Source organism: Alosa sapidissima, chromosome 2 (assembly GCF_018492685.1).
Source record: "Alosa sapidissima isolate fAloSap1 chromosome 2, fAloSap1.pri, whole genome shotgun sequence".
Lineage (NCBI taxonomy): Eukaryota > Metazoa > Chordata > Actinopteri > Clupeiformes > Clupeidae > Alosa > Alosa sapidissima.
The window spans coordinates 9,807,177-9,821,368 of record NC_055958.1 but is presented as its reverse complement, the minus strand read 5'-3'; the positions used below and the strand labels follow the sequence as shown (position 1 = coordinate 9,821,368).

General features: G+C 41.3%; 1 long non-coding RNA gene across 3 annotated transcripts; it reads left to right on the top strand.

Annotated features, from left to right (window-relative positions):
- Window positions 1-10,606: 10,606 nt before the first annotated feature.
- LOC121685733 lies at window positions 10,607-12,201 on the top strand. Of its 3 annotated transcripts, XR_006023421.1 has the most exons (4): window positions 10,607-10,721; window positions 10,812-10,918; window positions 11,006-11,428; window positions 11,536-12,201. It is a non-coding gene; the product is annotated as an uncharacterized LOC121685733 (long non-coding RNA). The 3 variants fall into 3 exon arrangements; XR_006023420.1 differs by having other exon boundaries at window positions 10,812-11,428; XR_006023419.1 differs by having other exon boundaries at window positions 10,626-11,428.
- The last annotated feature ends 1,991 nt before the right edge of the window (window positions 12,202-14,192 follow it).

Sequence of the window (14,192 nt, the reverse complement as noted above, 5' to 3'; positions counted from 1 at the left end):
TGATTTAGTCTAGGCTACAAATTCTAAATTAATAATCTGCTAAAATACATTGCGCCTGATATTGACAGACACAGACACACCAGCATAACCTGAATTTCCATTCAAGGAATAAAGGAGGTAGTCTATAACCTACAATAATAATCATCACAATCTCCATTTTCTGTCCTGTGCACGCAGCCAAGCCTTGTCAATGACTGTGATGAAAAGATCTGCACGTAACCTACTTGCTACATTTTGAAGGTTAAGGCGTAAAAGGTCCCCCAATGTGAGCCTTGAATTGAATGCCTTGCAGGATTTAGTTAGGATCTCAAAACCGAATTATGAACATTCTTTGCCATATAGAAACACACAATAGCGTTGGATTATAAACATGCTTTGCCACAAAAACAGAGAAAAACGTGGGGTAAGTCGAGCTATATGAAGTTATTATTTTGCTGTCACTTCGTCTGTTTTATAACCCAGAAGGATGTACTTGGTATCAAATGATAGCTCTGTGTCTCCTCTTTCATCTGACATGCGTGGCATATCTATCCGATGACAGGTCCGCGAGTAATTCAAACGAGAGTAATGGGTGTGCAGTTGGTTTTTGTACATGACGTTATTATTTTGCAGTCACTTCGTCTGTTTTCATAAGCCAGAAGGATCGACATACTTGATACCAATGGATAGCCCTGTGTCTCCTCTTTCATCTGATATGCTTGTCATATCTATGCGTTCACGGGTTTGCGAGTAATTCAAACGAGAGTAATGGGTGCGCAGGTGAACGCAGAGACTGTAAATATGATGCAATTTGATTTAATTTCATGATTTTTTTTAATCTTCATACTTTAACGTACAGACAAGTGCGTGATCTCGTTGGAAAGCCCCACTTCTGCTCTGTCACGCAATAAAGGCTTCTCGCTATGAACAGTTGCGGAGCAATGTAACAGAGAAGAAAGGGTGTGTTTTTTGACGCACTTTGCATCAATCGGCTTCGAAAGGGTTAAAATTTCACGTATCCCCTGGAGTGCCTTCATGTACCGCCATTTAGGAACCACTGCGCGATGCCGTGTCGGTGTTGTGGTCATCAACTGCCCTTTTTTTTTACCTCCGAAAAGTGAGGGTGCGCACCCCCTGCACCGGTGCTTCCGGCGCGCTTGCCAGCGCACAAGAATTACCGCTACGCTTCAACCACGACTCCATCGTTTGAGTTTTGACAGGTGATGGCGGGTGGCATGTTGGGTCGAACCATCCTGGTATGGGGGGTACTCTGGGTTTTTAGGATAATGAAATTGAATAGCCTACTGAAATATAAAATTTGTTTTATGAACTTATATTTTCCTGAAATATTTATTAAATAATTGTTTTTAAAATATTTTTGGCATGGATTCTACTTTTTAAATATAGTTATAATTTATTTAGATTTTTAAAGAATTAAAAATTCTTATATTTTGACATGTATCTCACCACAGCAAGCTCATAGCTCTACATCAGTGTTTCTCAAACTTTTTCAGACCAAGGACCACTTAATTAATAAAAATAACCTCACGGACCACCTAGCTAAAAAAGAAAAAGTAGACCTACTTCAACAGTAAATTACACAATAGGCCTACTTGTGTCAGAGAATTTATATGATTTAAACTGGCATGCCTTAGGCAGTGTTGCAGAAATGTTTGGATTTGCATACAACTTGGTTCAATATTGCAAACAACTCATCTATATTATATTTTACCACGTCTGCTCACGGACCACTTGGGCTAGCTTGCGGACCACACTTTGAGAAACACTGCTCTACATGCATTTCATGTGTGTGTAGGGCAGACTGTCCTGAATCTGGCAATATCATTGCCATGGTGGAGGGATTCTCTGGGGCTGAGCAATTTACAGACATATGTGGTGAGCGCCTTACAGAAATAAATGCCATTTTTTTTATTTAGTGATTAAAAATGACCTTTCTGCACTCCATATCTGTGACAGAACTGATCTGACCTGACTTGACCCGAGTTTACGTGTTAGTCTGTGTGTGCCTATGGTGTCTGCACCTATGATTCTCTACAACTTTTTACTGCATTGCCATGAACAAAGTAAAGGCAAAAAAGGTGTATCTTTGTCGAACAAATTGGGATGCAATGTGAGCCTTGAATTGGATGCCATGCGATTATGAACATTCTTTGCCATAGAGAAACTCACAATAGCGTTGGATTATAAACATGCTTTGCCACAAAAACAGACAAAAACGTGAGGTAAGTCGAGCTATATGAAGTTATTATTTTGCGGTCACTTCGTCTGTTTATAACCCAGAAGGATGTACTTGGTATGAAATGATAGCTCTGTGTCTCCTCTTTCATCTGACATGCGTGGCATATACTGTATGCGTCCACGGGTTCGCGAGTAATTCAAACGAGAGTAATGGGTGCACAGGTGAACGCAGAGAAGTATAGACTGTAAATATGATGCAATTTGATTTAATTTCATGATTTTTTTTTTTCATACTTTAACATACAGACGTTGGAAACAGGCTCGTTGGAAAGCCCCACTTCTGCTCTGTCACGCAATAACTGTTTCATCTCGCTGCAATGAACAGTTGGAGCAATGTAACAGAGAAGAAAGGGTGTGTTTTTTGAAGCACTTTGCGTCAATCGGGTTCTAAGGGTTAACATCTCACGTACCCCCTGGAGTGTCTTCACGTACCCCCAGGAGTGTCTTCACGTACGCCCAGGGGTAGGCGTACCCCCATTTGAGAACCACTGGATTAGGGGACCAGATTGAGTGAGCCAAATTGAGAATTTAGCCAGGAGTCCAGGGAATCTAATCTAATATTTAATGCTCGCAGTGGCTTTTGTTTGACATTGCATTCAAAGGATTGCAGTTCAGTTTCCCCATAATTTCATGGAAGCATTAGGATTTTTGACCAGAGAGAAGAGTACTATTTACTGGCCAGCCACTATTACCACTTCCAGCAGCAACTTCATTTCCAAGGAGGTCTCCACTGCATGAAAAGTGGGATTTTCATCAGTAAGCTTGTTGTGGAAGTTCAGGTTTAGGACTGCACACAGCAATTTGCAGGCAACACTGAAAACTGCTGTGAATTGTCGGAAATTGACGTGGGCCTTGCTTTGCAGTTGTCCCCCCATGACCCTCTCCCCCAATTCTAGGGGAGGCTTTAACATGTAAATGAAAATGTTGTGAGCTATACAAATGCAAATCAGGGTAGCAGGGGGAGTTTTACCCCAGGTGACCTTTTTCTAAAGGGTATTCACTTCATTTTAAGAAAATCTCTGGTATACAGCGGGGAAAATAAGTATTGAACACGTCAACATTTTTTTCAGTAGGCCTAAGTATACTTCCAGTGAGGCTATTCACATGAAATTTTCTCCAGACATTAGTATTAACTTAGATAATCCACACATATTAAAAAAATCCAAACATCAATGTCCATAAGTAGAGTTATGAGTAAAAAGTGGAATGCCACAGGTAAAAAGTATTGAACACGCCTACTGAAATGTCTTAAGTACTTAAGGGACTGTTCGTTATTTATTGAAGGGGCTACCGGAGGAAAATAGGGGAGGGTCATGTCTTTTTATTCTTTGTTGAGGGGAGGGTCACCCAACTTTTTTTGTCTAGGAGGGGGGGCACCCAACTTTTGTATTCATGAAAACAGCAAAAAATCAGAGAGTGGCTTGTTTGATTGTTGATTTCTGTCGCCATATTAACTTAGATAATCCACACATATTAAAAAATCCAAACATCAATGTCCATAAGTAGAGTTATGAGTAAAAAGTGGAAAGCCACAGGTAAAAAGTATTGAACACGCCTACTGAAATGTCTTCAGTACTTAAGGGACTGTTCGTTATTTATTGAAGGGTCTACCTGAGGAAAATAGGGGAGGGTCATGTCTTTTTATTCTTTGTTGAGGGGAGGGTCACCCAACTTTTTTTGTCTAGGAGGGGGGCCACCCACCTAACTTTTTTTGTCTAGGAGGGGGGTCACCCAACTTTTGTATTCATGAAAACAGCAAAAAATCAGAGAGTGGCTTGTTTGATTGTTGATTTCTGTCGCCATATAGGCTAACGTTCTCTTTCGTTCCATAGCTATCAACATTGAACATTGAAAATAAGGGAGATTTCCCGGGGTTCTCACCCAAAATACGGGAAAATGTCAACATTCGTCCCTATTAACGTTGGAAGGGTTGGAGCAACAAAGTAGCCTATTTTATTCACGCCTAACAGCATTCATTTGGTCAACTTTATACAGCCCTAAAAAGGCTAAATTTACCTTTGGTTTACTTTTAGTTTACCGTGTAGCCTAACTTTAAACAGTGTGGATGCTTAACATAGTGAAGTATACTTTGTGCTTCATTCATCCACACATCCAGCTCCTAACGTTTTGACAAGCATTTAATTAACCTTGTTCCTGCCATCTCTAGCTTTGGCATGTTAGGTATGTTTCGGTCCCTGTTATTATTTGTGAAATTGTGCAAACAGCGTTTTCAAGTAATTTGAGAAGGAAGGAGTGGTAGCATGCAAGCTCCCAAATTGACGCTCGTCTAAGAAATGGAGTTTTGGATAATGTTCAGCTTTGGCAGCTTTACAATGACTGAGGAAGCCTATAGACGAGTCGATAGCAACCAGTTCATGCGTTGAATTTGTTATTACCCAGTGTGCTTTGTTGAATGGTCTCAATATAGGCCTATTGTTTTATTTCATGTGAATACTATTTACTAGAGGAGTAACTTAGGCCTAGGCTAATGCAGTTATTTAGTGTCCATCAGGGGCGCCTGCAGGAATTAATGCTATGGTACGCACACCCATCCCCCCCCCCCCCCCCCCCCCCCCTTGGCAAAAAAAAAATTCACGCGTGGACAATATTTGTCCGTTTCCCGGTTTACATAGCATAGCAACATTCACATGCAATAATACAACAACAACGTCTTCAATGACCTATTCATTTAGACAACTTGATACAGCCCTATACAGGCTAAAGTTACCTTTAGTTTTGTTCTAGCTTAACGTGACGTCTGCCTTTAAACAGCTGTCTAATGCAGTCTAACGTTCTGACACGCAATTGCCTACCTTGTTCTTGCCCATCTGGAATAACGGCTCCTACACACAGCTGCGTGCGTTGCAGTGCTGGAGACGCATGCCATTCACATGGGCTTTACATGGGCTCACGTCATCCGTTGCCGAACTGAATTGTGGGTCCGTTGCGTCGCGTTTCTCCCGTCGCTCACTTTGAGAAGTTCAGCTGTTGCTGCACCGACAGACGACACCGGCCAATCAAGCCAATCGACGGACGGCACCAACCAATCAAATTATGGTTATACTTCAAGTCATTTGCATAGCTACTGTACCGTCGGGAACGCCCACTGGCATACGTTGACGGAATGTAACTGTGTGTAGAGGCTGTAACTCCTAGCTTTGCTGCATCCATTCTTTCTGTTTTCGTTGTTTAAACTTGTGATATCCATGATGAGTATTGAGTTAGTAAATTAGCTCAACATTGTGTGCTGATAATATAGATAGCCGAGTAAAAGAAAACAAGTAGCCTAGTTGCGTGCCTGCGTGCGTATTCTCTCTCTCCTGCTCAAACAAAATGTGTGCGTGTTAATTTTGATAACGTTGTTCACTAACTTAAATAGAAAATTGTAAATTGTAGCCTGATGGCATGCAGCTAATGGGATACTGTCCATAGTTGGGAAGGTATGGTGGGCCAAACACACACACACAGGAAATGTTCTCTTGTTGAGTAGCCTGATGGTACGCACAGTGCGTACGGACGTACACCTGCAGGCGCGCCTGGTGTCCATGCTTATTGTGTTTCCACAAAGTACATGCGTGGTTAAATGTAACACAGATTATTTCCCTAGTTGCAGGGGGTTGATCGAGGCATGCTATTGGTCAGTTAATCACATTACTATGAGACGGTGTTCCACAAATTTCCGTATTCCGTATGGATGTGTTTCCGTAGATCTGCAGCAAAACGCCTTTTGAAGACAACGTAAATGTCTAGGTGGTAGGCCTTACTTGTCTTTCCATTACTGAGTTGTGGGTGCAGCTCACTGACTCCAATCTTGTATCATCTTAATAACCGTCTTGTAGGCTAAAAATGAACACCATTTTGAAACATGTAGCCAACTCATAGCAGGAGCTAGCTTATCTTATAACAAACGTGACCCAGCGGGGTTAGTTGTAACTCATACCTGTCAACACTCCCGTTTTTCCCGGGTTCTCACGTATTTCAAGGTCATCTCCCGGCACCCTCCCGTTTTGTTATTTCTCCCGGAAAACTCCCGTAATTTGCATGGCCTTCAAACTTCATCAAACAATCATTGATTTTTTCTATTAGTCTGACATCTCCCGGGTTGCCAGATTGTGTATGAAATACACCCTACACATACACAATCACTTACTTTCAATTTCAACCGTTTTGTCATAGGGTTAAAACCTGGCAACCCAAAACCCAAATAAGGCAGCGGGTGCTGACTGCGCAGTGCGCAGCCTGAATCTCGTAAGCAAGCAGGCTAGTTGAATGGCCTACTCCAGAACTAGCTGTTGTGAAATTGTTGGGAATTTAATTGATTAACACATCACATAAACTGTTATTGAGTGTTGTTGATACACTGAACTTGTGTCCTCGGAACCAAATCAGGCAGCAAGCAGCTTTGGAGTTTTGGAAGTAGGCTGCAGGCAGGCAGCTGGTGGATTTAAGTCAGGGCCTTGATTTCCTTTCTCTGAAACCAATTGAGAGTTTCCTTTGCTGAATGCATTCGATCATTGTCCTGCTGGAAGGTCTATAGCCATGTCTCTAGCCATGTCTCATCCTCATCATTGTCCTGGTGGATGACAAGATTCTCCCAGAAAAAATGGCTCCATTCATCATTCCTTCAACTGTATGAAGTCTGCCAGTACCATGAGATGAAAAACAGCCCCACACCTTGATGCCTCCACCTCCAAACCTCACTGTTGGTATGGTATTTTTTATTGTGATGCACAGTGCCATTTCTCCTCCAAATATGGTGTGTAATATGACATCCAAAAAGTTAAATGTTGCTCTCGCCTGACCAGAATACATTCTCTCAGTATTTCATAGGCTGGTCCAAATGTTGTGTAGCAAACTTTAAACGAGCTTCAACATGTTTTTCTTCAGTAATAGAATCACACGGGGTGAGCGTGCAGGCCGTGGAGTGCATTACCTATGATTTTATCTGTAACAATTGAACCTGCTGCCTCCAAGTCTTTCTGGAGCTTTCTCCGAGTGGTCCTTGGCTCTTAGGCTACACTTCTGACTATCCTTCTGACTTCCTGGTCAGAAATCTTGTGAGGAGATCCTTTGCATGGCCGATTGATGATGCAGTGATGTTCCTTCCACTTGCAGATAATACTGCTTACTGGATGATTCCGAAGGTTTGAAATGCATCTGTAACCAGTTCCATTTATATGTTTTGCAACAATAATGTTGCAAAGGTCTTGGAAAAGCTCTTTGCTTTGCTTTAACATTATGAAATGTTTCTTGTGTGACACCTTGGTAACGAAAACCCTTTTTATAGCTCATTAATATGTACTAATCCATCTTATATTAATTTGCACAGATAGGAGGGATAATTACTCTCTAACTATGTATAGATTCCAGCTCGTTCCTTGCCATTCCTTGCCTTTGTGTACTGCTTTTTCTTAGCATGTTCAATACTTTTTCCTGTGCCATTCCACTTTTTTACTCATAACTCTACTTATGGACATTAATGTTTGGATTTTTTTATATGTGTGGATTACCTAAGATAATACTAATGTCTGGTGAAAATGTCATGCAAATAGCCTCACTGGAAGTACAGTATACTTACTGAAAAAAATGTTGACGTCTTCAATACTTATTTTCCCCGCTGTAAATAGATCAGGCTCCCATTGAAGTACCAACCAAGCCCGCACCTACATAGTCTCAGTAACTTAGCAGAAACAGGTTGTGTCTTGGTATAGCTGCTGGCTACAGAGCTACACTGTCTGCAACTCTGTTATTTGTTCTACTCACAGGATTAGGGTGTTTTGGATAGTCCTCTACTTGATGGTATATGCATCAACATAAATTACACATATGTTATACAACAACAGTATATTTAGTATAAGTATAAGTATATGTACTTTTTTGATCCCGTGAGGGAAATTTGGTCTCTGCATTTAACCCAATCCGTGAATTAGTGAAACACAAACAGCACACAGTGAACACACAGTGAGGTGAAGCACACACTAATCCCGGTGCAGTGAGCTGCCTGCTTCAACGGCGGCACTCGGGGAGCAGTGAGGGGTTAGGTGCCTTGCTCAAGGGCACTTCAGCCACAGCCTACTGGTCGGGGCTCGAACTGGCAACCCTCCGGTTACAAGTCCAGAGTGCTACCACTTGGGCCACGGCTGCCACGGCTGCCCATTTAGCCTTTAGTGTCACTGTCACTTTGTTAAATATTGTATTTTAAGATTGAATTTCTGTAAGGATTAATAGGTGATCCCTTTAGATAGTAGGCCGGGGCTGTGGCATAGAAATGCACTGTGGGAAATGTTATATTAGTTAGCTGAATTTCAATACACGTGTTGTGTTTAATAAACATACAGTATACTTTACTTGTAATGACCAAGTTAGGTGAAATAGGAATTCTCAGTAGTGTAAGCCCGACAAATTTATTTGACGCATTTAAAAGTTTCAAGCATTGCTGTCCCCAAAGTCACAGCAGCTCCTTGTGGAAACAGCAAAGAAGAGTGCACATATCCGATGAGATTTCTGACGAGGAGCAGAAGATCTCTGGCCTTACTGTTTATGAATAGAAAATGATATGGAATAGAAACATCTGGAATCTATTTCTTTCAGCTTAACGTTGGCTACAAAGAGCATTCATAGCCTAGAGAAAACAATACATTTTTTATCTGAAATGTTCCAGGAAGATAGGCTTACATATTTTTACATATCTTCAATGCATTCTAGTTATATTTCATGTACTTTATTTCATGTTGAGGTTTGCTTCCCAGCATGCATTGCAATTCATTTACTGCATTTTAGGCTATTATTAGTTTGTTTTGAATTTTGAAGCAAAATGTTTTTGAACAATAGGCTACAGGATATGCCCATTAAAAAAGTCTTATTATGAAAAAGACACCGTAGCCTAGATGTGAAAGTATTACATCTAGCCCGGTATAAAGGTCCATGTCTACTTAAACTCCTAATGAAGAATGAAGCCTACAGGAGGTAATAACGGGTAGGCCTAGTTACATTGCATGTTTTTTAAAATTTATTTTTTACCATCGGCGAAATATAAATGTCGCGTGCATAATGTTGAGGTGACCACTAGAAGTACGTTCCCTCAGTCTCGGGGACGTGCATGTGGGTCGTTGGACAAACTGTCTGCAGCCCCCGTGCACTGAGTTCAAGCCACAGTACACTGTGAAGACAGTAAAGTATGGTGGTGCACAATACATGTTATAGGGATGTTTTTCATACTGATACTGTGGTGTTGGACCTATTAATTGCACACCAGAGATCATGGATCAGTTTCAATACATCAAAATATTTGAAGAGGTCATGTTTTCAACAAGACAATGACCCAAAACACCAACAAAATGACACCAGTAAGCGAGCAAAGTCTTGGTTCCAGACTAACAAGATTGACATTATGGAGTGGCCAGTCCGATCCCCAGACCTCAATCCTATAGAAAACTTATGGAGTGACATCAAAAATGCTGTTTCTGAGGCAAAACCCAGAAATGCAGTGGAATTGTGGAATGTAGTTCAATCGTCCTGGGCTGGAATTCATGTTCACAGGTGCCAGTAGTTGGTCGACTCTATGCAACACAGATGTGAAGCAATTCTCAGAAATAATGGTAATACAACTAGATACAGTACCCTCCAGAATTATTGGCACCTCTGCTAAAGTTGACTAAAATCTGGTATAAAAAATAATCTGTTGGTGATTTATTGTAATCTCACCATGAAAAAAAAGGAAAAATACAATATTGAAGGGAAGCAAATTTATTTTGAGGAAAAGGAAAATCTCATAAATAAATAAATATTTGTAACAAAAACACGTTGCTTACAATTATTGGCACCCCTGCTTGTAATACCTTCTTAAGCATCCCTTTGCCAATAAAACAGCTTGTAATATTCTCCTATGACAGCCCGTAAAGTAAGAGAATACAAAGCAAGGGATTTAAAGGAGAACTTGGCAACTATTTCAACGTAATAAACCCGTTTAGAAATCATTTGGATGGTTAAATGACCTGTTCCGGTGAAAATGGTGACTTTCCCCGCTGCACCTAGCGTCCTCAGGCGAAAAACCAACCTTGCAACATTGAGACTACCGTCCCGGAAAGAGAAGTGAGAAACAAGAAACTAGTTTTAAATCGTGTTTCTTACCTTGTAACATCCACATAGTTCTGCCAAACTTATGCTAACCGTTCGCTAGCTTGTAAACAAATCCATGTGCTTTATCGTTAACTTTTCCCACAGTTTGAAATAGCATAATGCACAATTTCTCCAGCAGAGGGGGAAATCCTGCCAAGTTTCCCTTTAAGACCAAAATCTCCCCAGATCGTCCAGATTCCTAGGTCCACACTTGTGCATTCTCCTCTTTGACTCACTGTAGCCAGTGGGACTTTAGGACCCAGGAGCGAGTAGCAAGGGCTTAAAGGCTGAGGTGTCCATAAGGGCGGGTTCTTGTGTTTTCAGTCAGCTGCTTAGCCAGGGAAACGGAGCGGAGTGGAACCGCGGTGAGTTTGAATTGTTTGGCACGCTGTTGTACTAGGCCAGCATTAGCTGCCTCATCATGGGTTATGGCACAAATCTGTTCGTTCTTGTAGATTACAGATGAGTGTTGGCGGCCAGTGTGCTGGCGTTCCGTATGTTGAAGGGTTTGTGTACAGTCACCAGTAATAAAATCACGGAAGCGTCTCTGGGTTTAACGCCGGTAGGTATGCTTCCCTTAAAGAGTGTGGTTTTGATGTGAGCCTTGAGATATGCAGTGTTATGATTTTTATTATGATCTATGTTGTAGAATGGGCGTGTAACTAGAACGAATCTCGATATCCGCTGGGAACTCTCTCTCACTCTCGCGGCCAGGTGCGTATAACCAACAAAGCATTGAGACGGTCCCCCTGCTCTGCGCGCTGAGAATATTAATATCAAATGTTTTTCAACAGACTGTGCTGGTGTTACAGGGTGTTTATATACTGTAATTGCTGCTGTGTGCTTGGGCGGATGGCCTAGCCAAAGTAGGTATTTGTTAGCCTGATTATCTAATTAACTGTTAGACTTTGGCCTTGCAAAGACTCCTCCTTATTCTATGTGTAGCCCGTTGTTATACCATGTCCCGTGCGCCCCGTTATACGTGTGCACTGGCTTCTGTGCGCTCCGCCGTCTGTGTGTGTCTGTTCACACAAGGTTATTAGAAGCCTTTTGTGAATGAACCCCGTCTCTCGTGAGTGCTTGAAAGTTTAAGTTCTTTCAATGTATATCATCAGTAAGGTGAATGAGTGTGTGTGTGTTATGTGGATAAATTAATAAGTGTATGTTTTGTCTTTTTAGGTCTTGTTTACTTTGTTTGGACATCCAGCCACTGTTTTCTCATGTATGAAACTTATGTATGTTTTTATCATTGATTGATACCATGCCTATGAACTTATAGGGTTAATGTCAAGCTCTTCCGGTCATTAATCTTTTACCATTGAGATAAATTGTTGTGTTTGGGCAGTGTGCAATATTACGGGGGGGACAGGGGAAAGTGCCAGTGGGCATGTGCAATTTGGATAGCTTTAGCTGATCATCATAGTAGCACTCACGCACTTTACTTGTTCTCAAATTTAAGTGGCCATTGCTTGGGTTCTCGTAGCTAGTGGGCGGAGCTCAGTGCTCAATGTATTAAGGTGACCACTGTGTGGTGTGATTTAGAATTTGTGTGTACTAACAAAGCACTTTATGGTTAATGCGGTGTAGCCTTGGTTGCTGTCTTTGGTGTGCTGAATCCTTTTGGAGCCTTGTGCTCATGATGAACTAAATGTGGATTTCCGGTCAACATTGAGTACTGTGGTCCGGCCCAAGATTTAGTGTAAATATCTCCTATGAAGGCTTGTCTACGAGAACTCATGTATGTGTCCATGATGTGTTACTACCATTAATGTTGTTCCTGTACGAAGCACCTATGTTAATAACTCTGCAGACCATAAATAAATTATGTCTACATTGCTTTTGCTACATCAGCCTCCAATTGTTTCATTCACTTGAATAGTACTAGCGTGGGGTACATCTTTAGTCTACGGTACTATTTGGGTCTCTCATCCCAGTCCAATAAATGGGAGTGGCGTAGTCAGACCATCTTGTGGTATAGTACAACTGGGTTTTACACTCCCAACGGCCACATCACCCAACTGTTTTCCTATGGAGTTTAGATCAGGGGCCTGATGGCTATGTCCGAAGCTTGATTTTGTGTTCAGCAAACAATATTTATTTTGATCTGGACGTTTGTTTTGGTTCATTGACCTGATGAACGATCCAATCATGATTAACTTTTAGTGTCTTGGCAGAGATTGACAGATTTCCTTCAGATTTTCCATTTCTTGGTGTCCATGCACCTTAATTAGGTTCCCAAGGCCTTTGGGAATAAAAACAGCCCCACAATAGCACAGCCCCTCCACCATAATTCTCATTAGGCATGGGGTATAGCCAGTATAACCATTCTTTTATGTACTCTAGCTCTACATCCCAGTGACATCCAACAAACTAAGCCCCCCCATCACCCCCCACCCCGCCTGATGCCTCCTTGCCTGTGCCTGTTGAGGTGTCCACAACCATGGCTTGACAGGGACAACAAGGAGGCGGACATCCCCCAGCCCCCTCCCCCCCACAACTGCACTACCCTATCCCATCCATAGTGTCTATTTATTTACAAATGTACATTATGTAATTACACTTATACATAGCCATATTCTTCTGCTCATCATCCTGCACTTATTCTTAAAGGGAAACTTGGCAGGATTTCCCCCTCTGCTGGAGAAATTGTGCATTATGCTATTTCAAACTGTGGGAAAAGTTAACGATAAAGCACATCGATTTGTTTACTATTGAACTACATAGTTGAACTATGTGGATGTTGCAAGGTAAGAAACACGATTTAAAACGAGTTTCTTGTTTCTCTCTTCTCTTTCCGGGACGGTAGCCTCAATGTTGCAAGGTTGGTTTTCCGCCTGGGGACGCTAGGCGCAGCGGGGAAAGTCACCATTTTTACGGAACAGGTCATTTAACCATCCAAATGATTTCTAAACGGGTTTATTACGTTGAAATAGTTGCCAAGCTCCCCTTTAATACTATTATAATAATGTTACTGTTTCTGCAGTACAATGGTACTGTTCCCACACTGCACATAGCTGTACATATCTGTTTATAAGGTTCATACTAAATATCCACATTTATTCAGTTTTTCTGTAATATATTCTGTTAATACACTATATATATATATTAGTTCTTACTACTACTATAATGGTACTGCCACTACATTGCACATATTATCTGTACATGTTCATACATAGCCATATTTATTCTGCTCTTATAAGGTTACTGCTAATACACTGCACATACTTATATTTAATTTATACTACTCTAAACCAGTGGTTCTCAAATGGGGGTACGTGAAGACACTCCAGGGGGTACGTGAGATTTTAACCCTTAGAACCCGATTGACGCAAAGTGCGTCAAAAAACACACCCTTTCTTCTCTGTTACATTGCTCCAACTGTTCATCGCAGCGAGATGAAACTGTTATTGCGTGACAGAGCAGAAGTGGGGCTTTCCAACGAGACAACACTTGTCTGTATGTTAAAGTATATATAAAAAAAAAAAATCATGAAATTCAATCAAATTGCATCATATTTACAGTCTATACTTCTCTGCGTTCACCTGCGCACCCATTACTCTCGTTTGAATTACTCGCGAACCCGTGGACGCATAGATACAGTATGCCATACATGTCAGATGAAAGAGGAGACACAGAGCTATCATTTGATACCAAGTACATCCTTCTGGGTTATAAAACAGACGAAGTGACAGCAAAATAATAACTTCATATAGCTCGACTTACCTCACGTTTTTGTCTGTTTTTGTGGCAAAGCATGTTTATAATCCAACGCTATTGTGAGTTTCTCTATGGCAAAGAATGTTCATAATCTGGTTTTGAGATCCTAGCAAATTCCT